This window comes from Protopterus annectens, chromosome 9.part0 (genome assembly GCF_019279795.1).
Source record: "Protopterus annectens isolate FY-2018-M chromosome 9.part0, PAN1.0, whole genome shotgun sequence".
Lineage (NCBI taxonomy): Eukaryota > Metazoa > Chordata > Ceratodontiformes > Protopteridae > Protopterus > Protopterus annectens.
In genome coordinates, this window is record NC_056743.1 from 254,811,279 (window position 1) to 254,832,180 (window position 20,902).

At 37.1% G+C, this 20,902-nt stretch overlaps 1 long non-coding RNA gene across 2 annotated transcripts in view; it reads left to right on the forward strand.

Moving 5' to 3' along the window:
* LOC122811172 overlaps positions 1-20,902 on the forward strand; it is a 1,417,861-nt gene that overhangs the window by 669,234 nt on the left and 727,725 nt on the right. The window lies entirely within an intron of this gene.

Genomic DNA, 20,902 nt, shown 5'->3' on the forward strand with positions numbered 1-20,902 from the left:
TTAGTAGAAAAAAAATCTTTAATTTAAACTGTACCAGACTGCTTGCTACAAATGTAGTAAACAGTTGCTTATAGTTTATACCCTGCCTGCACTAAGTATTACAGCACTTAGACTTTACTTAAAAAAAAAAAAAAAAAAAAATATATATATATATATATGTGTATATATATTTATATATATATGTATATATATTTTCAATTTTTTACTTTTAAACTGTAGCAAACTGCCATTCCGGCATCCCACTGTCTCTCTACCCATTTACCATAAACAATTTTCAAAACTGTCAACGCGCATACAATTTTCTTCTTTACATTTGAAATTAAGACAGATATGTGGATTTTAAATTTAAAATGTTTTAATTTATTTATCCTTTGTTTACTAGGTTATTCCCACTAGGCTAGTAGCATCTTTTCAGGAGAGACTGTTGGTGGTATTTATACTAGTAGTGGAAATATGACCAGAGCATCAGAGAACCTCCCCCTACTCTTTCCAATTTCACAGGGAAAATTTGGCCAGGACATCAGGGAAGTTCCCCCTAATCTTTTCAATAGCTCATGTGGATAATATTGAATAATAGCTATTAATGCAGGCAGATGGGGCCTCACTTTACCATCTCATCCGAAGATGACACACACAGGAGTGCAGCACCCCCCATATACTACACTGCAGTGTCAACAATACATCTACATAGTGTGGGAGTAGAACCCACAGTCCTCTACACCAAAGGCAAGTATGCTACCTGTTGCACTACTAGGACTACTTATGATTTTTATAGAACAAACACTAATGATTATTAGCTAAACAAAACAGATGCACATTAAAAACAGACATAGCATGAGCAACAGCAAACTTCTGTTCTCTTGAGGGACCCATCATTGAAAAGGCATTACAGCTCACATTCATTGAAAATGCTTTGAAACTCAAACTCACATTCACTGAAAATGCACCAGGCTAATGGCAGATTAAGTGTACCTTAGTCTGTAGGCTGTTTTCAAAGCATGGACCCCTGCATACAGTTTTAGGACCATGTATAAATGCATGTGTTGTTTAATTCACCTTCTTGATTTAGTGTATTTCTTGTTAAATACAGCAACATTTATTAGATAGTGTTTTAGTTGTGAACATTTTTTCCATTAAGCACTGAAACAAAAAATGCATGAACCAATAAATGACAAAAGTACCCATTTCAAACATTTCAACAAACTGATAGTTGGTATAGAGGATTAAAGTTCTTGTTACCTATAGCTATGGTACAGGGTTTGAACCTGAATCTGTTTTTTGCTAAAAAAAATACACTCAGAAATCAAATGAAGCCTCCTGTGAATGGAAGGAAGGCTCCACTTCAGAAATGTGTTCATCCACTTCCAAAGCAGTAAACAGCTACAACACAACATGACAGGAAAATGTCTATTTAAATTAAGTTTGTTTAATTTTAATGAAATTAATGTGGCCAGGGCCCCCTCTGGCCAGCGGGACCAAGACAACTGCCTAGGTCACCTAGTGCTAGATCTGGTTCTGGTCTCAGTGTATGATAATTTAGCATGAGTATGTATGGTGACAGTGGATGCTGACAGGATGTGTTTCTTTTTTTTAATGTGACAGTGTGGCCTCAAATTTGACAATATAATTACAACTCTCACAAATAGACAGTAATTTCTATATTGTCTGAGCATACCAAGTGCTATAAGGCTGGCAACAGAGGTTAGACTAGCTGGCAGATCTTTCATTTTTGACCAAGGCTTCAGGGTGTGACAAGGAAGAAATAGAGAATATAATAGTGTTTTGGCTCCTGGATTAAGTATTAATTCAAAGAAAAATAGTACATGTATAGTAATTTATGGCTGAGCACTAAATTAACAGTATGCAGTCAGTGTTCTAGTCTAGCTTGGATACGTTCAGTTTAGTGGATATTAAGAGTGAATAAGAGAATATAATAGCATTCCAGTCCTAGTTAAGATATTGATTTGAAGCAAAATAATAAATACAGATAAAAATTGCATTCTAATACTAAAACAATGTATGCTGTAAATAATTTAGTCTAGACTAGCTATGACATCTACTTAGATGTACAATGATGTGCGCTGCTTTGCTCTATGATTCGTACAGCTTTAACTAGAAGGTAGAGTTAACTAGTGTTCCTAACTGAAAGTGGCTGCATCTGTCAAATATAGTATTGCACAGTACTGCTCAGAGAACTGCCACCACTGTTAAACTGAGGAGATAAAGTGAAGGAACTAATTAAGAAACTCTAGAACTCCAGCCAATAAGGGCATCTTTTCAGAAGGGGTAACAATTTATTTCCTGCCACAGAATAAATACTACTGCCCTTGGTAAGTTTATACTTTGACCAGAAAACCAGATGAAACTGTAATTAAATGTAAAATTAAAAGTAAAGGTGGGAAGTGAGTAGAAAGTCACAGAGAGAACACTTTGTTTAGTAAAATGGTGATGCTTTCTAACAGATTTGCAAATGAGATCACTCATTGTAACAAAACAGAGGCTCTATTATTACACAAACAGCCAGTCAGAAACATAAATGGCCCAACTAGCACCCTGTGCACCGAGAACCAGCGCCCAACCCACTTAGATGCTCCTTCTACTGGTACACCAATTAGGTGGGCAGTTGGATAGAAGCCCCCCCCAACCATTCAGATCCCATTTCTGTGCACTGCCCCTGACTCTCCTTGAACACATTTTATTAAAAAAAAATAATAATTTATTCATATAAAACTATAGCAAACTACTTGCTACAAACTTAGCAAACAGTTGCAACAGCTGCATGGAGTGCTACAGAGTTTGTTTTAGTTGAAATAAGAAAACAAAACATTGCTTCTTAAACTGTAGCAAAATGCTTGCTACACATATAACAAACAGCTACTACAATTTATACCCTGCACGCACAGAGAGCTACAATGCACAGGTTTTAGTTTAAAAAAAAAAAGAGAGAGAGAGATTTTCCTTTTTTGTTTTGTTTGCTTTTTAGCTGTAGCAAACTGCTTGCTATGATATAGCAAGCAGTAGTTACAGTTTAGACTACACACGGAGGACTACAGAACTCAATTTTGACCACAGATGCAAAAGTGACTTCTAAAAGCCACTATTGCATTAGAGATCAGGATTGGCTTATCTTGCCCCCCCTCAACACTTTTCTCCTGGTTGCACCTGTCCCTGTCCTAGCTATGCTGCTGCAGCTAGGTGACTGTGACAATCACAATATAAGCAGTTTTAGTCAGACTGAAACCATAATTTAATATAAAAACATGAGTTAAAAAAGGATACGATTGCAGGGAGAGCACTTAGTTTAGCTAAGGGGGTTGCAGTCAAAGTAACAGCCAGGCAACTGTTTAAAACACAAAGCCAGAAACTCTAGCTAGCCAAATGGCAACATTTGTAAAGTTCAATAAAATAAACTATAAAATACAGAAAATGCTACAACAGCAAAACATTCCTGTTTTTTTATGTGAAGTTTAAATGCCAAAGAAACTCTTCCCAGTATTTAGGCTTTCAGCTCAGCTTTCTTGAAGTCTTTGGAAAACACATTGGGCAAATGGTTACTAGCACTGTTAAACTGAAGAGATAGTGTGAAAGAACCAATGAAAACTTAGAACTTCAGCCAATAATATCCACGCCTCAGAAACTGCAGCAATATATTCCTTCTCTGAAAATAATCACTACTGCCCTCAGCAAGTTTACAGTCTGACCAGAAATCAAACTGAAACTGTAATTAAATGTAAAATTAAATACAAAAGTAGGAAAAGAGTGGAAAGTCATAGGGCGAACATTTGTTTAGCAAAATTGAGATGCTATTAACAAAGGAAACACTCAGTTTAACAAAATGGAGGCTCAGTTAATCACACAAATAGCCAGACAAGTGCAAAATCCGTAGTACGAGAGAAACTGCAGTTTAATGTAAAAAAAGTGTAAAATCACAGGATAAGACTTAGCTTAACTAGTTTAGCTAGAGGGAGGTACAATCTGTTACAATAACAGCTAGAGGACTGTTTAAAACACAAAGTCAGCAACTTTAGCTAAAACATTGTAAAGCACCATAAAATTTGACAAAATAAGCTATAAAATACAGAAAACACTAAAAACAAGTGCTAAGTGAAAGAGGTACTTTCCTGTTTGTTTATGTAAAGTTTAATCAAATGTATTTCCACTGCTGCTGATGATTTCCTCAAATATGGGCATGTGTCCAATGAAGAGATAACATAACAGGCACCACTGATCATCACTGAAGACGAGTAAAATGACATTCCTACTCGAGAGATGTATCTCTAACTGCATCACATCTAGAAAAAAAGGATGAGATTCCTGGAACATTAAAACATGGCTTGTGTCAGAATTATTCATCTGCTAACAATCTGTATCTTTGCAAGAAGTCAGCAGAGGCAGGCAAATGGCAGATGACAATTGAAAAATTACTGAAGACCTGATGCTGATATCAACATACAATACTTACTCCATTTGATGCTCCACTGGCAAGTTTCTTTTATTTTCAATGTAAGGAAATAAGCACATAAATGAATAATAAATAAATTAATAAATGCTTGAGAAATCATAATTTTCTTCAGCAGTTGATCTCACAGCATCCATTAATATGTTATCTAGCTTTAATCATGGTTCCCTTCATAATTGTTAATAATGTTTTAATATTGAATGCTTCCTACGTCACTTTTAATTTTATTGTAATTTAGCTTTTCATAATTATACCTTTATAATAATAAGCTTTTGAGAAACATTGGAAGGATTGAACCACAAAGCATTGTAGAGAATGATTATTATATCACTTGGGGTCACACATTAACAACAGTTCAAAAATAGAAAAAAACAAGACATAGTAGTTCAAAAAAAAAAAAAAGACAAAAATAGTTTTACTTATTGAAATTGTTAAACCCAGCAATTACAGCTTCTTACGTACAGAGAAGCACATGGCAAGGGTTTTACAAGAAAAATATTCTCTGGAAAAACATCATATTATCCACACTGGCCAGGGTCCGTATAAATGTACTGCATGTGACAAGAGTTTTGTGTGTGAGTACGAGCTGTGAATGCACCAGATTATCCACTCTGGATAGGTACCCCATAAATGTACTGCATGTGCAAAGGGTTTTGTAAATAACTACAGTTTGCTAGCACATCTGGTTAAACACATGGAACAGAAACCCTTTAAATGTGCCACTTGTGACAAGGGTTTTGCATACAAACAACATGGAAAAGCATATGATAATACACACTTGACAGAAGTTCCTGCGTACAGAAAGACACAAAGTCATAAAATACCTGGATCTGCAGGCAGAAATGAGAGCCATGTGGTAGAAAGATGCCCAGACAGTTCCAGTAGTAGTAGGAACAATAGGTCTTATAAAAAGAATCTACAATTGTATTTAGATATGTTACCAATTCATGTAACACTGTACAAGTCGCAGAAGGAGTAATTACTGGGCATGTTGCGGGTGCTGCGAAGAGCACTTTTGGCTGTCATCAAAGAGTGAAACAATACTGATTTCATGAACTTTAATCGTACTTTAACTTAGGAATGGGGTCCATTCCCGTCATGGTATTAGAAACCCAAAAGACTTGGAGAAATTAAAAACGACAGAAGCACAAATACCAGAGTTTGCAAGCAGAAATGAGAACAATGTGGCCCAGACAGTTCTAGTAGTAGTAGAAGCTACCAGGCTAATAATAATAATAATTAAAAAAAGAATTTATAATCACACTTAAATATATGCAAACCCATATAAACTGCAGGAGGCAAATCTGGGCACAGTGCAGGTGCTGACAACAACTCTCTTGGCTAACTTCAAAGATTGAAACAGTACCAATTTAATGAACTATAGTCAAACCTTGACTTAAGAATATGGTCCATTTCCATCATCGTATAAGAAACCGAAGACATTTAGAGAAATTAAACTGCAAGACACCTTTTGTTTGCATTATTTACAGATTTATTTCCCTTTATTTTAAAGGTAATGGAATTATGATCTGAATTGCCTAATGATGGTCCTACTGTTATATTAATTTATTTTCCCATTAAATAGGTTACACAGTAAGTATGGAATATTTACCAGTTTTAAGCCTGATAAAGATGAGACCATAATTCTTTATTAATTTTGCTAAGCTGTCTTTGCATATTAAAAAAATAGGAATTGTGGGAGCAATACATACAGTGGAGGAATGAGGTTTAAAAGAAGGAAGGACTTAAATGAGCTATGTAATGTTTGACTGAAAATGATTGGGTAGATTTTAAGTGTTGTATAATGCTTGCATATGGGAGTGCGTCAGTATGATTTGTGATGTAAAATGCTTGCAACTAGGGTTGTCTCAGTGTGGTTTGTTTTTGTTTATATAAATGTATGATTACTTATGTTATAAGTGATGGTTTAATAAATAAATGAAGGGCCAGGAATTGAATAATTTATGTAATGTTGCTTAGGTTATATGATATATAGCAATATATGTGAAGTATAAAGTTTGTTAATACTAATTGTTAATACAGTTTGATTACTTTTGTATAAATGTAAATTTGCCTATGTCACAAGTGATAATTCAATAAAGGTGTTTAAAAAAAAAACATTCAAGATCTGTAACTTTAGTTTCAAAATTCTGGGGTTCACAGTCAAATTAATCAAATTAGAAGTATTTTGGACTGGGATTTCAAGTGCTGCAAAGTATCCTGACAAAGGGACAGTTTATCATGTTTCTGCTTTGCTGTAATCATTTGCAACTGATCCTTTCTTAAACAAAGGTGAATTCTGTGCTTTACCATTCCTTTTACTCTTCACCATTTTCTTTGTCTTAATTTTCTTCATACCTTATAGTTATTGTTTGATATGTTATGGCATCTATACTACGATATGCAACTTTTTCATGTTATTCCTACTTCACTGAGGTATAAAACTGTGAATCTGCTGCATTTAAAAGTCTCATAATTTTTGACTACTTCAGTCGTATTTATTTCTAAATCTAATAACACATCTAGAGCAGAGGATAAATTAATAATTATATCTCTTTGCTCCTGGTCCTTCATTTTTAACCTAACTTCATAACAACAAGATTACTTGTCTTGGTTCTAATTAATGAGTTTTCTTCTTGCTGTTTACTAGATATTTCATCTTTTCCTTCCTTTCTGGGGGTCATACGGCCTATCACTTATACATTCTGTGTTGTGAAATTCCCAATTTCAGAAGATACAACTATTTATTATTTTCCAACAACCATATTTGCACTTTGTTTGTGTGATGACTGCTTAAATGTTAGGTCATCTTTCCATTGTCATACAAATTAAACAAATGTTTGTAGTGACCTGACATTATTACAACTACATTCTAAAAACTCACCCATTTTTCCCTTCAGGTATATTAAACAGCTCATTAAACTTACGTAAGTTTAACTGTAGATTCTTATTTCACATGATTATTATTATTTTATATAAGCTTCACATAATGAACATTCAGATAGAAATTTGTATTTCAATAGATTTCCAGTTCATAGCTATTTAAAGTGTCCATTGTACCAAAAAGCAGTTTTATAGAATAAATTGTCATATTATTTTAATATATTATATATGAATCATTAATAAAAAAATAAACCTGATGCTTTAATGTAAAAAAAGTTGGAAACAATTCCAGAGTAAATAATCTTATATCAGACATAAGTCGTTCTGTGTAACAAACTTATGTAAAGAAACCTAATTAATAGTGTATTCTGAAGTTCTGGGTTATTAAAAATGAATGTTCTTATACATCTTGAATGAATCCTTTAAATGGACCATACTTTACATATAAGGTTCAACATTTGATGCAACACAATTAATAGTATGACCATAAACTTTTGACCTTCTTTAAATTTCTAAACACTCCTACTACAAAACACTGAATTTAAAGTGTACATATATGCCAACCGCAACTTACTTTATGAAGAAATATCAAAATATACTTATGAATGCACTTCCACAGGCTTTAATAGAGCAGCAAACTTCACCAAGGAATTCTGCACCCATCCTTACAGAGTACTTTGTCAGAGATATTGGGTAAGTAAATGGGTGTAACTAAGGAAACTGTTCTTGTGAGCTGGGACACATGATTATGGTTATGCCTTATTAAGCTTAATTCTGCTGCCAAAAATGCAGTTTCTAGAAAATGGAAATCAAAGTCTATCCCAACTGTATCTGAAGTACTGAATATTGTAACAGAGATAAAAGAACTGGATGAAAGTAGGGTCTTTAAAAGGGGAAGGAGTAAATTACATAGATATAAAAGGAAATTGTGGGAACGATACATGCAGAATAATGTTCATTAGGAGAAGTGAGGTTTAAGGGAATGCAGGGAATGAACAATTTTTGTAATATTGGACTGATGATAGGTATAAAAAAGAACATATGTGAGGTATAATGTATGTAACTGGAAACATGCTAATATGGTTTGTTTTCTTTTATTAATGTATGTTTTCCTATATCTTAAGTAATAATTTAATAAATGTGTTAGAAAATGATATGAAGACAAGGTAAACTTTAACTTTGAAAACTGAAGTAAATAAACTGACAAATTAGACATGGACTGAGCCAAAAAAAGGAGTTCTACACTCATTTAGAAAAAAATTCATAGAGCTAGCTATCCCTACCAGATCTAAGTATCATGGGAAATTCAAAACCAAACTATCATAGATGTCCACGACCATCAATAAACTATACAACAAAATACAAAAACTGCTAACATTATTTAGTAGAACAAAAAGTATATTCTCAAATATAACTTCAAAAGAAAGAAAAAAAGAAGCTGAAGAAGGTTATCAACTTCACTAAAAGAGTCCATGAACTTCAGCTGGCTTCTGAAGCCAAAGATAATCATAAATCTTTCTTTAGCTTTGGTAGAAAAAAAAAACAATACCCTACACTACTCAGAACTTATACATAATAGAGCCTCCTATTCAAATCCAAATGACACTGCCAATATCCTTGCAGATGAATTTAATAACAACTTCACCACTGAGACTTCTACACAAAGTCCTGAATTACATTTGCTCCCCAATTCTCTCTAAAGATCATTTATTTAAAGTGCTAACCAAGACCAAACGTACTTCCTCCATTGGACCTGGCAATGTACCCGGTGCTTAATTAATAGTGTTAAAACATGCCCTTGCAGACAAACACCTCAAACTGTTTCACTCAAGTCTGCCTGCTGGTTTTGACTGTGATAAGTGGCACACAACAGTAGTGAACCTCCAAAAGGTTGGCTTTACAACTGACCCAGGTAATTACAGACTTATCAGCCTTATAAGCCTCATCTATAAAGCCATGGAATGTATGACAGTCATCTCATAAACTGTGATATCAAGAATGTTGTTAGACTTAACCCCCCCCATAGTTTGGTTTGGTGAAGTGTAGATCATGACTATTTTATCTGGTAAATTTTTTTCAAAAAAGGGTTACAGAGGTTGTAGATGGAGGCCATGCCATGCCTGCAATATATCTTGACCTGGTGAAGGCCTTTAACATCATTCCCCATGATGGCATCATACAAAATGTAAATGCTTTAAAATTCAACCCATACGTGGTAAGATGGATAGCAAACTGACTGAATGTGCGAGTTGTAGATGACTCAAAGTATAAAAATGTCCAGCTGTATCCCTTGGCCTTGGTTCTAGGATTTATCTTTTTGGTATATGCTTCTCAGATCTCCAAACAGAGAGCCAATACCTTTGGCTAACAAAGTTTGCTGATGATTGCAAATTGGGGGGTAGTTGTTATGACACTCAAACCTTCCAGAATGACCCTTCCCTAGTAAGTTCTTGGTGTATCAAAACTGATACAAACTAAATGCTAAAAAGTGTAACATCATCACTTTTGGTTAGCAAACCCTTCCCTTGTCAGACTATCAAAATCAAACATGTACAAAATGCAAATGTAGTTAGGGACTTGGGTACTTCGGCTGACAGCTCCCTCTATTTTGACCACAATCTAATGGTGGTTGTCAGAAAATCCTTTTATGCATCCCAGCTAATTGCCAAAGGACTATCATAAATGTCTTTAGAGAGGTAATCACTCCCTTATACTTAGTATTGAGCAGATCAGTTATCCCTTTAGGATGCATCTTACTAAACATGTCAATCAACTAGAAACTTCCAAAAGGTTCCTAACAAAAATTATCACAGACCTGAAGTCCCTGAGCTACCAAGAGAAGCTCTATCTCTTTATTTGGTACCTAATGTACTTTTGAGGGGAGATCTCTGTCTCTCTTTCTTTCTCTTTCACATCATTAAAGACTCAGTTTTCCTGGACCTCCTGTTTCTCCACAAGTCTAATATTTGCACTAGTACTAGAACCAGGGACACAGATCTTCACTAACATATACATAAAACATGGTGGAAGGACAAGGTTATAGTCTACTTCCTCCCAAACCTCTGGAATCAACTTCTCCTGCATAGTGTGACTCACTAGCTTCCTTTAAACAAACTGAATGGGTACCCACAACTTATTCCTGGATTGACCATTATGGACCTCCCTGAGAAAGGAGTTACTACCTGAGGTAGGGTACTGGTAAAGAAAGAATGGTCATGAAACTCAATGGCCTCGGAATATCTGATAATCTATGAAACTATATAAATATTTATGTAGCCTAAATTGCATATGCAGTGCAAACAGTGATCTGCAAATGTACTTCTTGTTACAAATAACAACCTAGATTACAGAGTTATGATGAATTCATGCCCACCTAAAGCTGTCAAGCAACTTATTTAGGTACAAAAGAAAATGTTCAGTGTGCTTTAATCAATACATTTAAAGCATGTTTACCAAATGTACTTGTATTATAGACACAGAATAGAATTATTATAGCCTGAAATAGCAATGGAAAACTAAGGTTTAAATTTCTTACCTAGTAGATGTTCAAACTCTTAGAAGAGAATTCAAATGAATCTAGTACAGCCTTGCAGTGAAAGAAAATTGAAATTCTGTGGTTTATAGGTTTATAGGCAAGTACTAGGCTAGCTGCCCTTGTGGGCTATTTTAAGCACAACCAATTTCGTGTGCTCAAATTAACCTATCCTATTTGGTTAGAGATTGGTCTTACCCACCTCATGGTTGATAATTATATAGTACCCCTAATGAGAATAACTAAGATCATACCATAGATAATCTGAGGGGACACATGCATAGGACAAATCAACTAGGAGTTGTCTCTGTCCATTAGTAGTAAAGGGGCAGTGCTGAGATAACTTTTCTATTTCCCATCCATAAATTCAAGTTGTGCTTGGATATGGACAGGGATGAACTTCTATTTATGTGGATAGGAAGTCTGTTCCAGAGCAGCAGAATCCTCTGTGAGATGTACCAGTCCCTCCAAACCATTCTGTTGATGTTGCAGAAGAGGTTTAGATCCCTAGACTGAGTATGTTTGATGACATTTGACTTGCTAAAATGCAGTAAATCCACCAGTGTTGGGTTGGAGGATGCTTTATATACCAGACACAGGTCACCTCTTAGCAATCTGTAGGATACCGATTGTAGTGACAGGATTTTGCATCAGTCCATGTAGGGTATGTTTAGACCTTGTATCCTTTTAGTAAGGTGCATCTGTAGGCATTTTAGTTTTTGCATGCGTGTGGAAAGATACATGCCAAAGAGAAAATGATGCTCAGTGATTGGCCTAATAATGGCTGAGTAAACGGGGATAATGACATCCCTAGACCTAAACACAATCCCTTTGTTTATAAGCTGTGCAATGTAGAAGGACTTTCTTACAAAAATGGGCACATTTTGCTCAAAAGTTATGTCACTGTACACATATGTTCTGAAATACCAAACAACTGGGTCATCTCTTTGGGGTGTATTGTCAATGTGGTGGTTCCCTGGGGTATATAACTTCCTAAAGGATACAATAATGCTTTTTTTTTTTTGGCATTTGGTTTCATCCCATGATTTTGGCACCAGTTATTTATTTGGGACAAACCTTCCAGCAGGATGACTAAGTCATTTGAGGATTCAGTATCTGCTCCTAAACTGCAGTCATCTGCTAACTTAGTCACCCAGAAACCTTTAGTATTGGCATTTACTTCAGAAATGTAGATGCGAAACAGGAGAAATCCCAGCACAGAAACCTGTGAATCTCTACTGGTGATTGGTCTGTCTGTGGAGGTAACTTCCCCTATTTTTATTTTCTGTATCCTGTCTGTGAGACAGTTGGCAATCCAGTGGGTAATACAGGGGTTTATTCTCAAATTTATTTAGCTTTTCTACTTTGCCTGAGTGCGGAAATCAGTTAAAAGCTTTGGCCAGGTCAGGGTCTGCTGTATGTACCATTCTGCCTTCATCCATTGCTTTGATGATGATTTCAAAAAATTCCGCCAAGATGAGTAATCATGACCTGCCTTGATGAATCCAAACCGAGACAGATCCAGGAGGTTCTCTATGTCCCTGATTGATTAGTTCCATGGTAAGTCTTTCCATGGCTGGTCAGACCTATGGGTCTGTAATTACCTGGGTCTGTGTAAGGCCCTCCTTTATGCAGGTGGAATCATAGGTTCATAGGTAGGTACTATAAGCCTAGCCAAAAAAGGTACCCTGGCTTTTGCCACCCAAGATATAGATAGGTAGTTTATACCAGAGTATGGGAAGTCTCTGGGACAGGAATCTATCCCTCCAGCATGTTCTGTTTATTGTGGTGACACGGTTTAGGTCCCTAGAGCGTGTAGCTCAGAGGTATTGGGATTTCTTTAAGTGGAGCATGTCCAACAGCTCTGGGTTTGACATAGCTTTGCATATTAGGCAGAGATTGCCTCTGAGTTGGCGATATGCGACGGAATAAAGCTGGAGTTTTTTGAGACGGTCTGTGTAGGGCATCAGTTTGAAGCCAGTATTCCTCTTTGTGAGTTATTTCTGCGGCCTTTCCAGTTGTTGTAGATGTCTTGTGAGGTATATACCAAAAAGGGCATTATACTCTGTAATGGGTCTAATGAGTGATGAATAGAGGGGAACAATGACCTCTTTTTTCCTGGATGAGAAACCTTTTGTGATGAGGTGTGCTATGTAGAAGAATTTCCTGACTACTGTGGTGATGTGATTATCAAAGGAGAGACTACTGTCCACCTGTCCCCCAACGTCTCTTTATCACACTTTTAGTGTTAAGTAGACTACCGCCTCTGTGGTAGGTAGTCTGCTAGGGATTACTGCAGCTTTTCTCCATTTGCCTGGTACAAAACCTACATGGAGGCTGAGATTGAGCAGTACTGTTAGGGGTGTGGCTAAATAGTGTTTCATGCTATTTAAGATCCATCTGGGGATACTGCTTTCAGGATCCATCGATGCAATATTTTTAGCTTTTCATACACCTTTTAGGGTTTGGTCTTGTGATAGTTGGAGATGAGCAAGTTTCAGGTGCATCTTGAGGGACAGACGGAGGGGAGACGGGTAAAGTTAGAGCTAAATTTATTGGTCATTAAGTTTGCTGTCTCAGCCTATGTGTAGGTAGCATTGTTCATAATATGAATGTAATCAAAAAATACCTTGTGATTGTTTTTGGTTTGGGTTGCTATTTTAGCCTCAGTCTCAGCTTTGATGAATTTTATTAAGTTCCTGAGTAGTTTGTTTTATTTCAGTGACAAGGACTCTAACATTCTGGGAATTACTCTTCTTACTTTTGGTCAAAGTTATTTTCCTTTTATTATAAAGTTTGCTGATATGGTTCCACCATGTGGGTTTGTTTCTGGAGTTTGCCCTGCGGTTGTTCCTATGGGGTGCAGCTGCATCTATGCAGCTGTTTACATGCTGGTATAGTGTTGTGGTGTATGTATTTGTATATTCAGTGGAGTTAACTGGGTTTGACAAGAATTTGAAGTTTGTCACAGTATCACTTAGGAGTAGATAGTTTGTTTTAAAGAAATTTCTAAAGGTATTTGAGTGGAAGAGATCCCTGGTTTCAATTTTATTTCAGACAAGACTGCTTTATTGTCAGTACTAACAAGTTATGAAGATACACAATACACAAGGATGATACCAGATGCTCCCTTACTAGTAAAGACAAGATCCAAGCTGTTATTCTCCCAGTGGGTACTCTGACTAATGTTCAAGGGCATTTATATTGATGAAGTCTGGGAATCTCTGTATTTGTGCACTAGTGGTGGTGTCCCAGTCTATGATTGGCAGTTTAGATCACCTAGGAAAATGGTATTGGGTTTAATACTGAATGATTCTAGTTCCTGTAGACAGACATTGTGGCTTTCTTGTGTCATAAAGAGAGTTCTCTAGTTAGCTAATATATGGTACGGGACCTTTCATATGGTTATTCAAGCATGAAGATGCTCCTATGCATCATGCTGCTTTACCGGCCTTGATGTGAGTATTTTCTGGATGTAGATTGAGACACTTCCACCTTTTTTCCCTCACATGTGGAAGGCATTATAGCCCTGCACAGTGGGCATGCTCTCCTCTATTTTAAACCATGTCTCATTTACTACACAGATGTCAATGTCTTCCAGTGTAAGAAGGGTTTGTAGAGAGTAAAGTTTCTTGTTTAGGCTCTTAGCATTGACCAGTAACACCTTCATATCTTCCTTTATTTCTTTCATTATATTGGTAGGTTTATCCAATTAGCATTGCCTAAAAAGAGCACTGTGGGGGGTGGATAATGTCATTGCAAATAAATGAAAATCCCTAGGCTCATCTCTGCCTTGGACACATAGACTAAGAGCTCCATCATGTCTCTCTCCTTACAGTCCAGGGAGGTACACCTCATCTCATTGACACCGGCATGAGTTATGATGCAATCATACTGGTAATTATTCTTCAAGGACTTGAATGCATGGGTGATCTGACACATCCTGGCACCAGACAAGCAGCTAACCATTGCTTTTTCCTTGCTTGGCCTGGTAAGAGGCAAATTTGTATGCCTTACAATGGAGTCACCTATATCAATAATATTTGGTTGGGTAGAAGCCTGCCATACAGGCTCAGCATCTGTGACTTTGGGACTCCTTGTGCTATGTGAGGAGGTAGGCTTAACTTGCTAAGTTTGCTTTGTGCCTGCGTTGTGTTTTGGAGGAACTTGAGGTTTCGGCAAGTTAATCTTTAGAACCTCAGCATTTGATGGATTGTGTGTACTGTGATGGCCTTAGAGGTGTGATGTGTGGTGTACCGCTGACAGTTTTGGTGTCTGAGTTTACTGTGTGTGAGATTTTGGCCTCCAAGGATATTATATCTGTACAGCTTTCACACACTGTTAAGCTGCTTGAGTAATAGATGATCGTCAGATAGCATTAGACAATCCTTAAACTGTCTCAAGATAACCATCTCAATCAGGTTGACTAGAGATGTTGTGAGGAAGTGCTGGTCCATGATACTGAAATAATTGCTAGGAGTTCAATTTTAGGATAATGTTTGGGTGGACTTACTACTGAGCATTTAAAGTTTAATACAAAACAACTAGCCTGGAAACCTTCTGCCACCAGCAAGAACCAGTAAACTAAATATAGTAAAAAAAAAACAGTAATTTAAATCAATTCAGTGCAGGCAGTATCAGTACACTCAATATTAAGCAATTTTATCAAAGGTCTTTTAGCCCGGTGAGTAGTTTAATGGGAGGAGACTTTGCAAAATGGTACTTGTGTGTTTACTGTCAACAGTCTATAAATGAGGGAGATGGAGGAAATTATGTTGTCAAATTAATGTAAGGGAAAGGCAACAACAGATACACTGGGTTTAAGAAAACAACTACAGCTGGGTGGGAAGGAGGGAAAAATAATTATACCCTTACCTCTGAGCTGACTGGCCTGGAACTGCATTAATATAAAGATTAGTCCAGAACGTGCCTGACATACTGTATACTCAGTACATAAGAATGAAACTGTGGTTTAATACCAACAGTTAGAACACTTAAACAGCAAAATGTAGTGCAGCTATGTACTGAAATTACTAATATAGGCTTAAAGACCTTAGCTAAAGCAGATGCAGACTGTTAAAATTAATTTTAAGTCAGATCAAGAAATGAAAATACTTATTTTTCTTTCTCTATGTAATGGGACTACTACAATGCAAAAGTAATTTGAAAGAAAATCAATTATCATATTATTATTAGTAGTAAATGCAATTAATATAATGCTATTAATATTAAGTACTGTCATTGTTATAATAATTATAATTCATTCAATCTAATTAGTAATTAATTTAAAAGTTTACTGGTTTTCTGGGATCCCAAAATCAAACAATGACACATTGACCATAAATATAATATATTTATATTGTATTCATTAGAATATACCATAAATAAAATATATTTGTATCATACTTAAATATATACATAATAAGTTGTAAAGTGATGTTAATTAGGGTTTCGAGGGAAGAGAAATACAGTTTTCAGACATGGTAATGTTACACACAAAGTAGGTTTAACCTGATGAAGTAAGGGATGAGTAGAAGGGGGTAAAAGGACAGAATGTATAAGAAACAAGTATAAACTTAATAAATAAAATCTGAGAAGACATTAAACAATGTTTATGACTTTGTATGTTATATGTACTCCTTTGCGCTTTCTTTTCATGTGGATAGCATAAATGCATGCACATTTCGCTTCAAAGCTTTACTTTCAAAAAGACCTTCCTTAATAGCAGAAATCCCCAGAGTAGCTGAGGGAGTGGAAAAACAAATTCTCTTAGTTTCGGACTCCCACACGCTCTTCCGATAGCAATACAATGACTTCATGCTGACCACAATACAAGGCCAGTTTAGAATGCCACAACGTTAGAACATTTGACTTTACTGCAAATAAAACAGCCTTATCATCTCATAAAATGCTTCTGCACATGGCAATGAAAAAAATAACTGACAGACTAATGTGAGATGATCCTATTAGCACTTCAAAGCTATGTCAGTTCTAGCACCTGCCTGAAATTAGCAGACCACTACAGAAACTATCAGTTAGAAGTTTTTGTAACTGCATGTCTTCTGTTTCCTGTTTTCCTAAGTAGAAAAATTCCTTCTTTAAACTGTTTTGCATGAAGTCTAGAAGAGCACAGCAGACCGAGAAGGAGATTTCTGTTTTATTACTTCCAGTATGTTAGAGGCTTACATCAGTACTAGGCAATGTAACTTTTATGACAAAATAAGAGTAGATGCCATGGAAAGTTGCTACACTATGTACGCATTCAAGCAAAGTGCTGCTGTTTATGTCATGCATACTAATAGGTAAAAAAAAAAAAAAGATTGATTTGCAATGTCTTTCTGAAACTATGGGACCAGGTTTTCACAAGGTGCCTAAGCTGCTAAAAAGGCTTTGTTTTTCATAAACCCCCTTGGTTAAGATTAAAGTAAACATTTCTCTCTAAAATGGTTTTGGACACTATTTCAAAGAAGAGAAAACTGCTATGATGTTGTCATGGATCTAAGATATAACATACACATGGTAATATTTTATTATATTTCACTGTTTACTCTTTGTCTTGACAACATGGTTCCCCTTACAATTAATCCACACAAATTGTGAGTTGCAGTGTAATTAAAAACAAAGCATGTTCAGTGGCACTGCAGAAACTTGCCAGGAAGGAAAAGTGGTGAACAGCTGGTCAACCCACCCATTCCAGCAGCAGTATACTCAGAAAAATTGCTAATCCCTCTGGGTCAAGAACCACTAGAAGAAACCTGATTGGTAACACAAACAGCATGAACTTTGGTGAGTCTTAGACCTGCTGAGAAGTGCAAATGCACTGTGGCTTTTCTTTTTGTGTAGAAGCTGTGGTGCAGCAGTTAGCATTGTCGCCTCACAGCAAGAGATTCTCCGGTTTGATTCTTGGCTGGGATGCCTTCTGTGTGGAGTCTGCATGTCCTTCCTGCGGTCACATGGGTTTCTCTGGATACTCCGGTTTCCTCCCACATTACAGAGACATGCAGTAGGTGAATTGGACGTGCTAAATTGGTCATAAGTGAGAGTGTGTGTGCAAGTGAGTGGTACAAATGAAGTACCATGGCAGGGCTAGCCACCCGGCAGTGTAAACCTTGGCTCAAGATGATTGTCACTGCAGAAGTGACACCCCGACCTCATGTGCAAAATGGGAAAAGGGGTTGAGGATGGATGGATTTGCAAAGTAGTCTGGCAGTGCAAGCTGCTAACACTGGTTGGTCTTCAGCTGTTGAGGAGTGGAGTAATGCTGAACCAGCTGCAAGTGAATGCTGCCCAGGTCTTGACTTTATTCCCCACTGTTGGGCATCAGTAGGCATCATGTGAGAATGGAAGGCTCCAGAAGAAGTCTGTGGCTGTATGAAGGTCAGAAAGTTAGGCTGGAGAGAAAACATAAAAACCTATAAAAATTGACATAGTTATCAGCTACTGATCATCCCCAAGTGGACACACAGCATGGTCTATTCTGTCTGCACATCTTCCTGTGACAGAGTGCTGGCCATTCATCATAAATAATGAGAGCTCTATTCAACATATTTAACAAACCAAATAGTGCAGAAACCTCTCTCTCTCTTTCACCACTAGATGATGGGTCTCCAAAAAGAATAGGTGAAAGCTATACTTCATAGGTTCATACTAGGCTATCTGCCCTAGGGCATTTATAAGCCTAGCCAGAGTGTGTGTGGCTTTCACCACCCCTTAGGATGAGAATACTATACCCATTAGTTTGCTGTGCCTCTGTCCAGCAGTGATACAGAGATGATTCCCGGGGTAAACCTACGATCTCCCATCCACTCGTCAAGATTTCTCTTGAACAGAGTCAGTGAGGGGCTCTGCCTCACATGGACTGGGATTCTGTTCCATAGTGTAGGGAGTCTCTGGGTGATGAATCTGTCCCTCCAGCACGCCCTATTTATATCCGTGTTGAGGTTTAAGTCTCTTGCTCTCGTGGCTCTGGTGGATTTGGATTTTTTGAGGTGGAGCATGTCCATTAATTCCGGGTTGGACATGGCCTTGTATGTCAGGCACAGATCACCTCTGAGCAGACGGTATGCGACTGAATAGAGCTGGAGTTTCTTCAGTCGGGCATCGTATGACATATGTTTGAGCCCCTTTATCCTTTTGGTGAGGAACTTTTGGGGTCTTTCCAACTGCTGCAGGTGTCGGGTAAGGTACATTCCGAATGGGGCGTTGTACTCAATCATTGGTCTGATAAGTGAGTTGTCAGTAGAAGGTATCTTTCAAAACAGCTTTGAGTATTGTTGTGTGGGAAGTATGGGTGATGGCTTGGCTTCATCCTAACATCCAGTTACCACCTGTGTGGTGCTTGCATATGTGACAACCCACCACTGGTACAGTAATCAAGGAGCCTCGATCCTCACCACTGGCACCAGTGGGGGGGCGTACACTGGGAGGATGACAGGTGCACACATAGTATTTCCAGATGCAGCTTTCTGCATCAAGTGCAATTTCCCTTAAGAGCATACAGAGACCACAGTAAGTCCAGGGCTGGTTTCTCCCTCTTTCTCCAGATCCCCAGTAAGACTCCCCACAGGCACAGCTATAGAGTTGAGATCTCAGCTGAGTGTCCAGGTCAAGACCTACCATCACCCCTCTCTGTCCAACCAATGCTTTGTGTCCCTGCCCAAGTAGCTGACGCACAAATTCTTTGAGGCTTGATTTATATACACACACAGACACACACGCACACACCTGGGAAAGGCTGGCACAGGTTGACTAGCTATGCCTCTTTTTGCCCAGACTATAAGTTAGTTATCACTGTCACCAGACAACCTTTTATCAACTACTTTAAGTCCCTTAACAAACAGTTTCCATTCTTATTGTGTAATATTAATATTAATACAAATGGTAGTTTGACCAAGAACAAGGCTTTTAGGAGTGGCCCACACAGTGCCACCAAATAAATATGCAAGTGCTCTCAGAACTTAAATATCTCATACAAGGATTAGCCACAATGAAAGATTTAAATACATTTAATAATAAATAATAAAAGAACAAGAAAATACTAAATATATTTTCACAGTGACATCAGAGTTCAAAACCACAGGAAATATTTAAAATAGCATTGCAGGACAGTCTCAAATAAATAAAGAAAAACATCTAAACAATGCTTCACCATATTCCTCACTGAATCTAAGAGAGTTACTATACCCTAGAAAGTTACTTACAGAGAAAGGCAGATGTGTAGTGAATGGTTCTTGTCAGGTCCAAGACCAAATACAGAATGCTGTCCTCTCTAATATTACTGCTGGGATAGCTTGCAGAATGACATAATTTCTTGTAATCTGACTCTATCCCAATTCCGCCACTGCTGGAATCTGGCAGTATTTAGCTTCTACCTGTGAAAATACATAGACCTCAGATCTTTGGCAGATGCTGGAAGTCATAAACCAATTACATTCCTCCACATTTCAAGACTAGTAATTATTTCACTGTAAAGACAAAGCAGAAAGCTCCCTAGTACAGACATTGTGTCCCACTGCACTGAAAGTAAATGATACCATGTTTTTATGACCTAGCCATAATTTAATTTTGGTGATGTTTCTGAAGTTAACCTCCTGTAGTCCAGTTTCCACTATTAAAATATACATTTAAACAGTTACAATAGTGCATGTTCATTTCTGTTCTCTTCCAGCAGGGCACACTCTGGATACATTTCAAGCACAAACACTTTATAAAATACCCCTTCAGCATGCATGTATGTACAAACCATGTTATATGGCATAGAGTTCTAATACAGTTGTAACATAAGCATCTTATATAAATCATGTTGATATTCACAAATGAGACACAATCATTTACAAAATTCCAGGTAGCTGTGCTGGCAGTATCTCCCTTTGTTGCAGCATGTTCCTCCTGTGTTTGCGCGGGCTTTCTTCTGGTACTCTACTGAACTACTTTCCTCTGAGAAACAAGCTAGTTGGCTGGTTATTTTGGAAATCTCATTCTCTCTCACTCTCTCTCTCCATATATATATATATATATATATATATATA